This window comes from Schistocerca americana, chromosome 2 (assembly GCF_021461395.2).
Source record: "Schistocerca americana isolate TAMUIC-IGC-003095 chromosome 2, iqSchAmer2.1, whole genome shotgun sequence".
In the NCBI taxonomy this organism is placed as follows: domain Eukaryota; kingdom Metazoa; phylum Arthropoda; class Insecta; order Orthoptera; family Acrididae; genus Schistocerca; species Schistocerca americana.
Window position 1 is genome coordinate 477,117,109 of NC_060120.1, and position 13,459 is coordinate 477,130,567.

Consider the following 13,459-nt stretch of genomic DNA (forward strand, 5'->3'; position numbering starts at 1 on the left):
GTAGAGTGACTGATATTCCCCATCTCTCATTATGATGATCCTATTCTCCAAGGATTTTCGCATGTGGGCTCACGTCAGCTGGACCTGATGACCAATGCTCGTGTGAGATACATTTAAGACGTATGCTATTTCGACAGTATCACTCCTACCTACAAACAATTATGATGGCTACGCTCCAATAAGCCTAGAAACTATCATCCTCTACATTTTCTCTATCGTCTTCTCAACCTTTGCATTCCTTATTTACCTTCAACCCTTACACTACTGTCAAAACAACACAGCAAAATTCTCGTCGTCAACAAATTATAATCTTCTCTGTAGCACTGCACAGCACTGCCATGTTCTTTGAATCCTTTTCATTAGCAGAAACCCAGTTTTGGAACGATCTTCCTCAAGTTATTAGAGGAATTAAAATCCTTTCAAACTTTGAAAGACAGTTAATGGACCACCTTCTGCCACAATGACTGTCTATTCTGCAGCTCACTCTCGTCAACACTCCTTACCCCTCTACTTCCCCGCCCCCCTCCTTGCCAACAGACTTCTCTACTGAAATTTTCTTCTTTACTAATAACCATTGTCACTTTCATTTCAATTATCTCCTCTTTCATTATTCCTTCCACTTCTTCGGACACTAAACAAGGATTCGAAACTGCTAAACTAATCAGTATAATTCATAATTCCTCCATTATTTTATTATTATTACTATTATAAGTATTATTTCCGGAAATATAAATACCAAGATCAGCCGCAATCGGGCATTGGAAATGAGCGTTTGGTGTCATTGGCCGGGAGGCCCCTTGCGGGGCAGGTCCGGCCGCTATGGTGCAGGTCTTATTATATTCGACGCCACATTGGGCGACCTGCGCGCCGGATGGGGATGAAGACAACACATCGCCCAGTCCCTGAGTGGAGAAAATCTCCGACCCAGACGGGAATCGAACCCGGGCCCGTAGGACGGCAATACGTCACGCTGACCACTCAGCTATCGGGGCGGACAATCGGGCATTGAAGTACGTTCAATGGCAATCAGTGAAAATTTGTGCCACACAGGGACTGAAACCCGGATTTCCCACTTTATTCGATGATCGCCTTAACCAATTCAGCTATACTGGCACGCTTCCCGTCCAGACCAAATTCCCAACTTGTTGTACACTACATACATAACATTCCCCATCCGTTACCCTCACTGTTCGCTGCCTTACGCCGATTCCTTCAAGAGTTCAGACGAATATTGCATCCGCACTGAAAGATCATTAATTGCTATCAAAGATCATATATTAGTACATGTCGTGTCTGTTATTTCTGACATGTCCAAAAGAACGGACACCAGGTATGATCCTACGGCAACAATTGAAAATTAGTGCTAGACCAGAATCTGAACCCATATTTCATGCTTTATGCAAGCGGTTGCCTTAACAACTTCGACTATCCGAGCATACTTCCTGTACAGCCCAAATTCCAAAATTGTCGCACACCACACCACATACATATATATATTTTCGATTGCATCTGATGTTGGAATTTCTATTTCGTCATTTATATATACATATATATCCAGGGTGTTTAAAAATGACCTGATTTCAAAATTTTATATTTATTGATAAAAACATACTGCTAAAGTTGTATGAGTTGCAAAATGCTCACAGAGTTTCACATTTTTATCATTGCTATTACAAATGCTCTGTGTGTTCACCAGAAGCAGTACGAACAAAATCTAGACGATAGCTAAATTCGTCATAAACTTTAAACAATGTATCTTCTTTTGTAGAAGTTACAGTGGATGTTAATCTGTTCTTCATTTCTTCTGCGTCATGAGGTAAAGAGGAAACGAACACACTTTCTATCACATATCTCCATTAGAAAAAATCGCATGGATTCATATCTGGCGACCTTGGAGGCCAGGAATTCAGGGCTGAGTCTTGTGGTCCCGTGCGCCCCGCCCAGCGTTGAGGCCGAGTGTCATTGAGAAACGCGCGTTGTTGTGCCAGTGTGGTGGATCTCCATCCTGTTGCAAAATTAAGTCATCGGAGTCCCCTTGACGTTGTGGAAAAAGCCAGTTCTGCAGCATTTGAAGATAGCTCAACCCTGGATAGGGCGCACAGGACCTCGAGACATTGTATAACCGCTATTTTAATTGAGAACAATATTATCAGTCTTATTCTCATATAGGGGAAAGGTGATAGATAATATCGGAAATAATTAATAGCATACCAAAAGTTTTTGATAAAATTATCGATATATAACCTCACGTTAGAATAACGCCCGCAGCAAAGCAGCACTTCAGGGAAATAAGAGGGTTCAACGAGGCTACTTTTGTTTCTAAATTCTGCTACATAAACCATGTACGGTTATTGTTAGTTCTCTTGTCTTGTTTTCTGTGCTCTGAATAAGTCTATGTAGCTGCGGCGTGCGATGTTTCCGTGTGATATGCTACGGAAGGGATAAGGGCACTTCTATTAAACCGCAAGAAAAGTGACTATTTATACGGGGCGGACTTACGTCTTACTGAGTTCCAGGTAGATTTTTGGCGTAAGGTAACGGACTAAGAATATCTGAGGGATTGTGTGCGCGAGAGAAAGCAGCGCTCAGTATTAAACTCTACTACAAGCCGGATAACCGATACTAGGATCTGCGTACTACACGAAGGGACGTTAAATTGAATATGATAACGGAACTGGACAATTAGCATAGTGAAAGTAAAAGCGTACGAAGTTTGAATGTCTGTATCGAAGTATAGTAATGGACCATAGTCCTTGCTCTAATATCTTTGAGTGACGAACTATAAAAATCACGGAATTTTAGTTGTCGTTATTGCTGAGAGTAATTGTAGGATCAACCCTCCCTTTCTCTATAAACAAAACGCAATCCTTCATCATCATTTAATTATTATTAAATGTTGTTAATAAAAAAACCAAAGTGATTTCCACAACAGTGCGTGTATTAGTCAACGATAACCGTAGGAAAGCTGCAAGCTGTATCTCTGGATGGCGGAAGATTCGATTATGAAATATTACGAAGCGTAAATTGTGAGCTAAATGCTGTTTAACATTTCATTTTCAATCGGATAGAAACAATACAAAATCAGAAACAGCGCGGATAAGTAGTAACGTCGGAAACAGGAAGTTGAAATAATAACTAACATCCAAAGACGTTATTAACTATCTTGTCTTCGGTAATGCAGCAACAAATTAAGGGTGATAGACAGTGAAAAAAGTCAACATTAATTATTATTATGAAAACCCGAAACTTAGTCGCCGTTACAGTGAAGATGTTTGTAGCTGCTCCACTGATGTGTAGATATAACGAAAAGTCAGACATATAAAGTAGGTAACAATATCAATATCTTACGTCAGAGAAGGCGGCATCAGATCGACGGGGGCGGCTATAACTGGCGCCCAACGCGTGACTCGAAAAAAGGTATGAAAACAATTATTACGTAATAAATAGTGTGAAATATAATTGTTGTGATTGCTTAATGGGCAGTGTCTGAAAACTTCCAATTACATGTTTCATATTCTCCACTACGACAACTCACGACACAAGCGCAACGACACGAGCTGATTGCGGACGGAAGATGGCATCTGCGAGTGCGACCGACAACGAGGCGCCTATCTCAGGGAACTACATGACGTCAGAAGCTGTACATAAGGTAAGAAATAAGTGACTTGTGTTACTGCGGCTCGGACTTGTATGTGTAAATACAGTACCTCATTGTGCTTCCTCTTAATTTTAATTGCGTGGATAAATGAGGCAGGTCCGTGACACACAAACTGTATAAGTAGTTAGAGTTATATTTTATTCACTGTGTATTATTATTATCGTGTTACTCTGAGGGTGTATATCTACAACAATGAAACGGGGATACAATTTAAGATCGAATCTAGATATAAGTCTAGGGACTTTGCGAAGAGCAGATACGAGCGAGGATGAAAACCGGGTTGAAAATTTAAATGTTAATAGGACAGGGGATTTGTTGGATCCTGAGACGTCAAACATGAATAGAACTAGTTTGGTAAGGAGTAATGACCAAACCGAAAGCGACGAGTTTGAAACTGTAGGTCCTTGTGAGGAAAGTAATCCTACCACTGTGGTCAATAGGCCATCTGGAGATATCAGTAGCAGTTTGAATTTCTAGTGAAATCAAATCAGGAACAAATAGAGCTAGAAAACAACATCAGTATATTACGTCAGAGAAGTCGACGACAGCAGATCAACGGGAGGGGGAGGGGGGGGGGGGGCGGCGGCTACAACTGCCCTGCATTCTTGGCCTCCAAGATTGCCAGTCGTGTCGCCATGCGATTTTTTCTTGTTGGGATATGTGATGGAAAGTGTGTTCATCTCCTCTTTACCTCGTGACGTAGAAGAAGTGAAGAACAGAATAACAGCCACCATAATTTCTATAAAAGCAGATACGTTGTGTGAAGATTATGACGAATTTAGCTATCGTGTAGATGTTGTTCGTGTTGTTGCTGGCCACAGGGCATTTGTAACAGCATAGGCAAAACTTTAAGATTTGTTTTTAGTTCAACTCACGCTCATAGTATGTTCTTGTCAACATAAATAGAGTTTTGAAGTCAGATCATTCTTTTTGAAACACACTATAATTTATGAGGCATCGTACCAGGTGTCTGTTACTTCGGACACGTCCGAAATAAAAAACACAACACAAATAAATATATGAGCGTTGACAGTAATGAATGATCATTCAGTGTGGGTGCACTATTCGTCTGACCTCTTGCGGGAATCAACGGGAATCTGCGAACAATGAGGATAACGGACGGGGGATGCTATGTATGTATTGTACCACAAGATGGGAATTTGGTTTCGACGGGAAGCGTAATTAGACAGCTGAAGTTGTTAAGGCGATCGTCAAAACGGGAAATCCGGGTTTGAGTCCCAGTATGGCACAAGTTTTCGCCTTCTCCTTTTCAATGCCCGTAATTCAGTTACAGTTACTGTGAGGCTTGGTTTTTATCCACATAGGCACTGCGCTTCCCACAACATAACTGGAGCGTGGATTTCGCATTTCACCACTAGGGTCCAAGGTCGCCTGATTTTATAGAATGTCGTTATTGTGCTGGGTTTGTGAAAGACTCTCCCTGTGTGCCTCCCATTCCAACAACTCTGGGTGAGAGGCGACAGCACATAGCAATTTCGGTGAATTCGGTAACTTCAGGCCTGTTCGCAAAAATCCGTGTTCGATCATCATCGAGATATTTGTCATTTGTTCAGCGGAGAGCGCATGGAACATTTGTGAGGGGCAAATGAAAACTTTGATCATAAACGTAGTTGCAAAATGTACCGACAGGTTGTAAGGGCACACATTTAAAAGACGTAGCCTTTTGAAATTGGATCTATCTCTAGAAGGTGAAAACTTTGTAATCCTGTACGTAAGTTAAAATTTACCCCAGTATATGCAGAATCGGATGAAATCAGATTAATCTTTTTGCAACGCCTTGTATATTCCGTATGAGAAATTCCATCAATCCTTTTGAGGTATTTGATCACTAGTTCCATGTGCGATCATTCTCTTCTAAATATTCAGCATTTAAAGGGTGAAACTACAATTGATTTTTAAATGAAGATTTAGCTTACGTTCTTCCCGAAGCAAGGTGAATAACTTTTACCAGTGCTGATTGATGTGAACAAAAACGTGCAGCATTCTACTCTGAAAATGGTTAGGAGAATTCTGATCGGGTCTTTGCATCGTGTTTTCAAGAAAATAAAGAATGATCGGCTTGTAACACTTACATCGATTAGTAGCAGGTTTATATTAGGTAACCGTGTATCTACGATTATGGAGTGTGTTTTCTTTGTTAGTTAAGGTCATTGATTTGTGACAGGACATTTAGAGTTCTGTAATGTATATATAGAAAAAGCTAAATGATGTTTCAAATAATGGAATTTTATAATATGTGTGTGTTAAAAAGGTAAACTTTGTATTTTGAAAGCTGGTTCATGCTTAGGGCATTTGTGTTTGTAATATGTAAAAGATGTAGGGAAGTCCCTCCGTAACGGAAGTGGCTCGGCGCAATGTACAAGGTGGTTTTGGCGGTCGAAATGGGGGGCTACGTGGTGGGAACGATACGCAGTTAGTGGCTAGCCGTTGCACGGAACACATCGACGGTGCCAAGGGAGGCAATCGGAAGCCACTTTGCAAGGAATTTGGCTGTTGCATGGTACTCTCGGCGATAAGGAATAGCTCTAACACATTAAAAATCCGTCGCCAAGAAGAAACTGTATAGAGTATTCAAACATCAAGAGCCGTAAGTACAGTTAGCCGCCACGTCGCTAGCCACCAAAACTTCGCCGCTGCTCCACCAACTTCATGCATACAGATATGTATGACAGCATGGACCAGTTCATTTGTGTGAGTGATTTTAATAATAATCTAAGTGCTCTAAACCTGTGTTTAGAACCCTAAATTTTATCCTAACCATGAACCTATGCAGGATCCTCTCCTAAACGTGCAGTAAACCGAGTATCGTGTTTCAAATGAACGAGTGATTTATGTATATTTGTCAAATGTGCAAGGATTAGCAAGAGTTGAAGTTAGTTAGAATGTTGCTACAGTGATTTCAGTTTATTGCAAAGTATCGTTTTGCAAAAATTCAGTGTAACACAGTCTAAAACACCTGCTTCATAGGTGATGAAAGAAGGCAAGTAAGTTATACTCATTTGAAACTTAGTTAAGCTTTGATTACTAACATGAACGATTTTCTGAAGTTAATTGGACATTAGTGTAGAATAATTGGCCTTGAAGAGAGTAAAACCATAAGATATTCCAAATGAAGTTAAGAATTGGATTTAGTTGAATTGAATTTTTGCTGCTGAAATAATCACAGAATTTAACTAGTAATACAATATCAGTTTATGGGTCCCCACCAATTCTTCTCTTATTAGAAAGATAAGTGAACTATTATTTCTACTAAGGAAATCTGATATATTTATATAAATGGGAGTATAAGCAGTGTGATTGTGGTATTATTTATTTCAATTGTGATATTTGTGCGTTAGTGAAGTCGGAAGACCCTCCTGGTCAATTTTAGTTCCGCACTTCTTGCAGGAATATTTCAGTAATGATCCAAGTAGAAATATTGAGTGCAGCTCTTATTAGTGTGAGTTTGGTACGATTTTGCTTTCTATGTTTGCTAGTATATTCATAACTGGTAACTACTGCTACACACAGCTCAAAGTGCCCTGTGTCCGTTTGTATCCTATGTACTATTCAAAGTACAAAGTATTAATGAAAGTAACTTCACTAACTGGTATTTAATTTTCTTCAACTTATATTTCCCATTTAATGTGCCTAATTGGGAAGCCGGCCGGAGTGGCCGAGCGGTTCTAGGTGCTTCAGTCTGGAACCGCGCGACCGCAACGGTCGCAGGTTCGAATCCTGCCTCGGGCATGGATGTGTGTGATGTCCTTAGGTTAGTTAGGTTTAAGTAAGTTCTAGGGGACTGATGACCTTAGATGTTAAGTCCTATAGTGCTCAGAGCCATTTGAACCAAGCCTAATTGGGCTGGCGACCATTTATCGTTTCATTCGTATGAACGTTTCTCCTTTCATGAAACCCCAAAGTTAAAGCCTGTTCAGTTACTTTTGTTAAATTGCAATATATTCAAAATTACAGTCCGATACTCTTATTCGGGTCAAAATTCCAAAATCCTTTCAGAGGGTAACATTAGCTTGTGATCCGGCAAGCTAGTGTTATAGGCTCAGTGTTCCTTTTTTTGGAGAGAAGCGTTGTCGTACTGGTACAGGTAAGGTCCAACTCCAAACAACTGCCTACATGTGGGAAGCTTGACTGCAGTTCGTAAATTTTTTTAAACATTTCATTTTGTCATCGGGTGAAACTAATGGCGGGTTCCCAAATCAGGTAAGGAAACGAACCCAGATCACATAACTTTTATGCATGTCATCGTTGCCTCAATACACTTAACTGTATACCGTTCGCTAAGTATCCGCATGTCACATTACCTGACGCCATAAGACCTTCTTGGCATCACTTCGGGAGGCGATGCGTATTCATGCAGGTGATCAGTGGCTTTCTGAGTACCATCGTGTCTCGGTGGAGTGCTCTCTCACTGACTTCTGCACCTGAGTTGTGACCTCTACTACGGCTGACACAAACGTCAGAAAACTCGTCCGTGCAGAACTCTTTGGAGGGCAGACTAGTTTAGTGCCCCTTTACGTTTCAATTCTCAATACCGTCGCTAAACTAAAAGAGGCGTGATCACACGCAATCGGAGAAATCGTGACGACACCCCCCCCCCCCCCCCCCCCTCACGCCAGAATCTCGCCTCCGTGGGTTTCAATCACGTAATTATGTACAAGGAGTTTATGTGATTACTTTCAAAGATTGTTCTTGAAGCCGTAGTGTGGCCGCAAACAAGTTGCTGGAAGCGACCGGTAAATTATTTTGTATCAGTTATGGGTTAAAAGAGTGCTCTTACGCTGGGTTCGCATTGAACTTCCCTCTTCGCCGCACAGACGTCTTGTTCAAGTACAACATCTACATCTACATACATTTTCCGCAAGCCGCCGTACGATACGTGGCGGAGAACCCTGTACCGCAAATGGTCGTTTCCTTTCCTGTTCTACACACAGGTAGAGCGACGGAAAGACGGCTGTTTGTATGTCTCCGCATGAGCCGTAATTTCTCGTAGCTTATCTTCGTGCTTCCGAAATGAATGTCGGCGGCAGTAGGATCGTTCTGCAGTCACCTTCAAATGACGGTTCTGTAAACTTTCTCAGTAGTGTTCTTCGAAACGAATGTCTTCTTCCCTCCAGGGATTCCCACTTGAGCTCCTGAAGCATATACGTAACACTAGCAAGCGGATCGAGTCTACCGGTAACACATGGCCTCTGAATTGCTTCGATGTTTTCTTTCAATCCGGCCTGGTGCGTATCCCAAACACTCGATTAGTACTCAATAATTGGTCGCATTAGCGTCCTATATGCGATACCCTTTACGGATGAACTACACTTTCCTAAAATTCTCCCAATAAACCGAAGTCGACCATTCGCCTTCCCTACCACAATCCTCACATGCTCTTTCCGTTTCATATCGCTTTGCAACGTTACGTGCAGGTATTTAAACGACATCACGGTGTCAAGTAGGACACTAATAATGCTGTGTTCGAACATTACAGATTTGTTTTTCCTGTTCATCCACATTAACATGCATTTTTCTACTTTAAGAGACAGCTGCTGTTCATCACACCAACTACAAATTTTGTCTAGGTAATCTTGTATCAACGTACAGTCACTTACGTTCGATACCTTCCTGTACACTACAGCAACATCAGCGAACAACCCCAGACTTCTGCCCACCCTGTCTCCTAGATCATTTATGCATACACAAAATAGCAACTTGCTATCACTTTTCTGGGGCACTCCCGATGTTACCCCCATCTCCGATGAACACTCGCCGTCGAGGACAACGTACTGTGTTCTATTACTCAAGAAGTCTTCTAGCCAGTCACAGATTTGACAGCCTATTCTATATGCACTTACCTTCGTTAGCAGTCTGTGGTGGCGTACTGTGTCGAATGCTTTTCGAAAATCTAGAAATATGGAATCTGCCTGTTTCCCTTCATCTATAGTTCGCAGCATATCATTTGAGGATCGAGCAACCAGGGTTTCTCACGAGCCATGCTTTCTAAAGACGTGATTCGTGAGCATGAGTTTTTCGGTCACTAGGAAATTTATTATATTCGAACTACGAATATGCTCCAGTATTCTGCAGAAAAACGATGTTAAGGATATTGGTCTGTAATTTTACGGGTCCCTTCTTTTACTCTTCTTTATACAGAAGTCACCTGTGCTTTTTTCCAGTAGCTTGGCACTTTGCGCTGATCGAGAAATTCGCGATAAATGCAAACTAAGTAAGGAGACAATAACGTAGAGCATTCTTTGTGCCTGGACTGGTCTCCGGACCTGGCGACTTTATTGTTGTCAACTCTTTCAGATGTTTCTCAACGCCAGGAATGCTTATTACTATGTTATCTATACGGGACTCTGTGCGATGGTCAAATGACGGTATGTTTGTACGATTCTTCTCTTTGTGTACGATCTTTTGAATGTGGAATTTAAAACTTCGGCCATCCTTTTGCTATCTCCTGCTGCCAAACCAGGCTGGTCAACGAGTGACTGGATAGAAGCCTTCGATCCGCTCTACGATTTCACACATGACCAGAATTTTTTCGGATTCTCCGCCAGATCTTTAGCCACGGTATGACGCTAGTAGTTGTTATATGCTTGGCGCATAACTCTTTTCACAGACGCTTGAATCGCTACTAATCTTTGCCTGTCATCATTTGCACGTCCTCTTTTGAACCCTTGTTTCCTCAGCGTTTTTCGAATTTCGTTATTAAAAGACGGAGAGTCTTTTACGTCCTAAATCCACTCACTAGACACATACTTGTCCAGAGCACGATTTACAATCAATTTCTGTTGATCCATTATGGACAGGGAACATCGACTGGTCAAGTAATTGTCAATATCAATGAAATTCTAACAACTATCAGGTCTTCGAATGAAACATTACTGAAACGATTGAATAGACGAGTTCCGGGGCACTATATGACATTATCGCTTATTTGGAGAGACGCATATGGGGCCTGAAGATCGCATAGTAAAAAGCTGAAACTGGTGACCTTCAAAATAAAATAAAATAACGTCTTAGTAACACGACTATTGGAGAATTTCACTGGTACTGACGATTTAAAATCTGTTTAAACTTTGCCATAATTCCTCTATGGCCGCCATTCTGGAACTAAACAACTGCAGTTCATTTGCCTAAGTGAGATGCTAACAGCTGCTTATCTGCTCTTTCTAGCAGAAACACTCCCCTAGTCCTCTTGACTGAGTTATTAACTTGCGTAACCACAGTCGCTATGATGGCCTCATAATCACTAATCCCCGTCTCCATACTGACGCCGTCGACAAGGTCCGGTCTGTGTGTAGCTACCCCTTCCAATGAATGCATACACGCCCCAGTCTATAGTCGGCAGGTTACAGTCACCACCAACTAGTACTGCATGATCTGGGTATTTATGAATATCTGACCATAGACTTTCTTTGAATGACTCTATAACTATCACAGTGGAGTCAGATTAATTATCTCAGAGCTTTTTACTTTGGGTGTTAACCAGCTCTCAGTCGGAAAAATAATTTGAGGTTGAGAACTTTCCTGGAGAACAATAAATTCTTGAATTTTGTTACGAATACTTCGACAACTTTGATCTGCCTCTGAATAGGACACTGCAGCCAGTGTCACGTCGTCATCAATTGCATATGTGAAAATAGATCGCGAAAAATAAGAATTCGATTTTCGCCTCTCTCGAACGCCAGTTTAAGTTGGTATCTTCAATGTCATTAAGTGAAAGCATGTTTATTAAATAAATGTACAGGAATACCATGTATGAAGTGCATCTAGAGGATTTATTATCAACAAAGTATTTCTCTGGCGAGAGAAAATTAAGAACGATTCTAACAAGTCGCCTAGTGGGCAAACATCTTTATCGCTACGCCAGTGCCCAGTTCCTTGCAAGAGCTTTGTAAGGAAAAGAGTCTACTACTGTCCTTTTCGATTTGACAGTAAGCTATGGAGTCAAATGTTCTGGACAGACATAGAATAACGTAAATAATAACGAAACATGCAGGCCTTCGAACCATTTTTAATTCCTTTGCTTTCTTCTTACATTAAATTAATACTAGTATTTAAGACAACATTGTACTGAACTCTTGTTTTTGTTTTTATTATGTGATGCAGAATGATACGTCGGAGAGATGAGCAGTCCCATAAGCAACGACAAAGACACGGTGCAATGAAAACCTAGTGCCACGAAACCACATTAATATTGTTCGTAGGCAAAATATGGTAACTTAATCCACCCGGACATACAAATGCCTCCTGCCACCCAGTTCTAACACTTTCTGCCTATAAACTCTGTTTCCTCCCCTTCTCTTTCGTCGCTTCTTCTCAAATCTTTCTTGACGTCATGTAAATCGCATAAATTAACCTCTTCCAGAGATCATTCTCTCCCTTTACTTGTTTTTAGCGTAGTCCCATGTTCGCAAATTTAGGCAGTATGGTCCAGTATTTCTGGAGGAGACTTCCAACGACTTGGTTGAGTCCATGCCACGTCGAGTTTCTGCACTACTCGGGGAACAAGGATGTCCGACACGTTATTAGGAGATGTCCCAATCTATCTAGATTTTTAGATAAACATTTTAGTGTAGATTTTCTAAGTTTTATAATGCGCGCTTCTACTTTGTGTATCCTTTCACGTATAACATCAATTTCTCAACAATTCTCTTGAATTACATTTCTTTACAAATACCATTCGAACAGTTTTTGTTATGAGAAATGAGAGATATTTTTTACTATCGTTATAAAGTTCGTTTTACCTACGATATTCTACACTCATACTTTAGTCTCTCTTTTCCGAGTGACTGTAGTCTTCGACGCTACAAACATTCATTTACCTGTCTTTGGCAGATTATTTACAAGAACTAGTAAGAGAATGTAGCAAAGGCTATGCAAGATCTGTAGGATTCGACAAGTCTTCTGTCGGACAAACCCTTTCTTGAAACATAGAAACAAAAGTCATACTGTGAAAGTAAACTGTTAAATTGGGGAGGAAATCAATGTATTTACGCAGTGAAAACGTCATAATCACACATCTCAAAATTGGCACACGCAGTTCTTGTTGCATCGTTGTTTTTTTTCTTCCCTTCCCTTATTAGGCCATTATTGCCTCTCAAGTTCCCTACTTTTTCATTGGCTTGACGAGATCACTTTACTGCACTGGATTTTTGAACTTTATTGAGAGTCTTTTCCGACAGATTCTCTGCAGGTGTCCATTCCATGTTCTTCCCTTCCTTCTGCTTTGTTGTACGCTGCCTACCTGAAGCTCTGTTCTGAGGTATTTATTTTATATTGTGTGTGTTCCTTTATTTGCTTTAGCAGCTCTTACAAACTTCATTTTGCATAAAAATACATATTACATGTTTCTTATTCTAAGTCCATGAATCATTTCCTTATGGCAACGAAGACAACTTTTCATTCGTGGCTGTTTATCTTTTATTTTTTGTAATTTAGTTGTCAAGTGAATGTTGATTGCTCCACTTATCGTGCTAAATTTGGTAAAATTATTTTGTGTATCGTCAAGGTAATCAAAAAACATATCAAAAACACGGTGCCAGTGATTAAAATGGTTTTCATGGCATGATATTCTGTTTAAGAACAATTTTAGTTTGAACAGACATTATTTATGGTGTGGTATTTGAGTATTATGTTGCATAAATATTTTGTTGATATAATGTATTGGTCTTTGCAAGTCATCGCCTTTTCTTAAAATTCCTGCGAGATTATTAAATTCTAAAAAAACATAGTGTAATACTGCCACATAAAATGTACTTCATCATTAACGCATGTACTTCATATGTT

At 40.5% G+C, this 13,459-nt stretch overlaps 1 protein-coding gene across 1 annotated transcript in view; it reads right to left on the reverse strand.

The window, feature by feature from the left end:
* Positions 1 to 13,459, reverse strand: part of LOC124595347 (nose resistant to fluoxetine protein 6-like) — a 367,206-nt gene that overhangs the window by 86,997 nt on the left and 266,750 nt on the right. The window lies entirely within an intron of this gene.